Here is a 3838-nt window from a genome sequence, read left to right as displayed (position 1 = left end):
AAAAAACAAATAAAATTTGAAAAATATAATTTTGAAAATTATTTACAGTTTAAAAAATAATTGGAATTTCGACGGGAAAAAGGGTTTTACCGCGTTTACGTTTGCGCGGCGTGGCTTTTTTAACGTCACCAAATTTACGGGTAATACCGGCGTTTGGAAATTTATAAACGGCGTTAAAATCGTACGCGCGCAGGAAAAATATGGTAGCTTTAAAGGCGATCGGAGGATTAATATTTTAAAAATTCCGTTAATATGTTTTACAAACTAAATTACGTGGTTTCGCAACCTAAATTGCGATTTTATAACAGGAATATTAAAATAAAAAAAATCATTTATATTGTTAACAATGGTGGTGCTAACAGGGGACATAGGGGTAAACCCTAGGTACGGCGTGGTAAATAACCAGTGCTAAAAACGCTAAATGGTAGGTGGAAATGCATTATAATTTTAATACTAATAAATAATTAAATTGGTTGGGGAGATTTTGCTTTGTCTCCTTACATACTCTCCGACATCGAAATGGGGGTCCGCACGCCAGAAAAGGTTCCGGTGCCGCGAATGATTTTCCGAAAAATTATTTTGTATGGGGTTTTGAAAAAACACCCTCATTTACTAACAAACCATTTTTGGGTTCGCACGTAAAATCTGACTTGGTGAAATTTTTAACCCGGTACAGGGTAGCTAACTCGTAGGTGCAGGGTGGGTATTAAACCCGGTACAGGGTAGGTAACCCCACTCGCTGACCTTTGAATTGCATTCCTGCATTAACAAAATAACGGAATTCCACCATTCCACCACCCCACTTCGGCACTATATAAAATGGGCTATATACAAATAAAAGTGGGCTTATTACATGCAAAATAATGCATATAATTAACATATATGGCGGTATACAAACATCCAAAAAAATATTTGTAATAACGACGAAATTTTAACAACGTATTATTGTAATAACCACCATTTTTACTTGGATTTAATTATTTGCCCTGCAAATACGATTTAAAGCAGGAAAGGTAAGGAATAAAACGCAAATTGCCCATACAACGTTTTGCTGCGAAATTAATTAACGTTTGGAAAATTTGACGAATTAAGGAAAAAAACAAATTTACGAGGGATGGTGATAATAAAAACGCGAACAAAAATAAATTAAAAATAACCAATATAAATTAAAGGCGAGCAAACGAACGATATTAATGTTTAAAATGTAAACGAAAATTAAAATAATCGTTAGCTTTTTCCAATAATATTCCTAACGTTAATAACGAGGTGATTTATCTACCAAAATAATACCGATATAATCCGAAAAAAAACGATCCGGAAATACAATAATATCGCCGGAGGAAAGTTTTTTTATAAATAAAAAGGATCGACAAAAGTTTGCAATTAATTTAACGGTAAATAGCATAAGACCGTAATATTATTTTCGATTAATTAATGGATTAATTAAATATAATAATAAGAGCTAAATGCAGCGTTTCCATTATTATGGTCGTAAACAGGGACGCTTTAAATCGTTAAATTAACGAGTTCGGAATAACTTACTATTCGCAGACGGGTGGTATTATGGCATACAGGATAATAATAATCGATTCGATTTAATAACGGTTATTATTAAGCACATTTTTCTGCAATCGTTTTAAGGAATTATTAATTAATCGCACAATAATCGTTACAAAACGTTTTATACGTTTTGAAAAACGAATTTAAAAATTTCGACTGTTAATATTAATCCGGTACCCACGCATTCGGATTTTAAACGCGTTCGCGTTAAAAAAAAATTGCCGGTGTTGGATTAAATAATCTTTAATCCGTGCGTGGTGTACCGGAAACGGAAGGACGGAATTTTAATCCGGATTAGCGGGGTTTAGCGCGACGTTAATGGGCATTAATTTCCAATAAATAAAATAAGGGTTAGGGATTCGAAAGTACCGTTGCGATTTATATAATCGCAACGCCTATATATAATGCTTTACACAAATCGTAACGCACGTAGTTATTTAGTATGATATAACCAATAAAAACAGACTTGAATTTACCCCAAAGAGGAGCAGTGAGTTAGGGTCTTCGTAATTAAATAGTTAACGTGGTTATTTAAAGCCTATTTACACTGGAAATTAAATTATCATAGCGTATTATCGGTACCTTAATAGATTTAACATTATTAACGCGTCCGGATATTGGTTTTACGGTTTAAAGGTTATTTTATTTTTCAACGAAGACCATTATAATTTATTTAACGGTAATTAAAAACTTATTTCGTTATTCAACAAATATTAACTCCCTAATAATTTGTTACGGAAATAAGGTAATTATAATTAACTTACCACTTAATTTCTTGATTGGGGGTTTTAAAAATTTAAAATTATTTGGTTTTAATAACAGCGATTTTACCGGGATTAAAAAAAAATAAAATCCATCGACAAATATTTATATACCTTATTTGGGGGCTTTCTAACGTGGAAATATAAAAAGGTTAATATTATTATTTTAAACACCCCAAAAATTAAGACCGACGTGTTAACGGAAATTTCACGTAAAATATAATGGTTTAAAAATTTATTTATAAAAATTGGATTATTTGTAAAAAACCCTATTATAATATTTGAAAACAATACAAGTTTTATAATTAACGTTTATAATTTTACGCACCACCAACGTATTAAATATACGTTATTAAAATTTCATTACGTACGGGAATAAATTATAAAAAAATTAATAACCTTAAAATACCTGGAATTTAAACAAATACCCGTTAATGGTTTTACAAAACCCCTAACGTTTTCAATTTACAAAGTTTTTTTAAAATGTATAAGGTTGAAATCCCTGTAAATTTAATTTTCACCTACTAAATTTTAATACATTTAATTAATTCGTTAATTAGTTACCATTATTTTCGTTTATTTGCAATTATTGGATTTTCATTAACCCAATACCGACTGTTTTACCCAAACTTACCCTGTACAGGTTAATTAATAAGCAGTTTAGACCAACTTTATATTTAAAATTAAATTCAAAAATAATTAGCTCACGTTTTGGATGATTTAACGATTTAATTACCTTACATATTAAACTTCTTTGGAACTTATAATAACGAACAGCCAAATTAACTACCTCGCTTACTAATATATTCCGTGGATTAAAATTTGTAAGTCGTTGGTTCGAATTCGGGGGTTGTTACAATTCGGGGGTTTTTTTAATTCGAGGGATTATCCACTTTAGGGTTCAATTAATTAGGGGGTTTGGTATAAAGGGCTTAATCATCCAGGGGGCTTATATCGGGGGCTCCAGTCGGGTTGGAACATACAGGGGATTTCTTTTTTGTTTTTTTTTGGAAGGATTTTTTATACTTTTTTTTCGGACTTTATTTTTAAATTAAATAATAAAAAAAGGGGGTTGTTAATTATATATATTATTTTGCATATTATAAACCCTTTTTTATCTATGTATAGCACAGTATATATTATGCCAAAATGGGGTGGTTAAAATTTCGTTAATTTGCTAAATATATATATATAGTTTAAAAATTAACGAATAAAATTATTTATTTTATACCGGGTTTAATACCCATTTTAAATTTGTAAATTAATTACCCTATACCGGGCTAAAAAAAATCACCAAATTAATGATTACGTGCGAACCCAAAAATAAGTTATTAATAAATAAAAGTGTTTTTTTACAAACCCATACAAATTAATTGTTCGGAAATTTGTGTGTGGTACCAGAATTTTCTTTGGCGTGCCGACCCCCATTGCGATACTGGAAAATATATAAAAAAATAAAGCAAAATCTTCCCAACCAATATAAACACCAATTTTAATTTTAAATATAATTAAACCCT

Source organism: Pyricularia grisea, chromosome VII (assembly GCF_004355905.1).
Source record: "Pyricularia grisea strain NI907 chromosome VII, whole genome shotgun sequence".
Classification (NCBI taxonomy): domain Eukaryota; kingdom Fungi; phylum Ascomycota; class Sordariomycetes; order Magnaporthales; family Pyriculariaceae; genus Pyricularia; species Pyricularia grisea.
Note: the sequence above shows the minus strand (reverse complement) of the source record.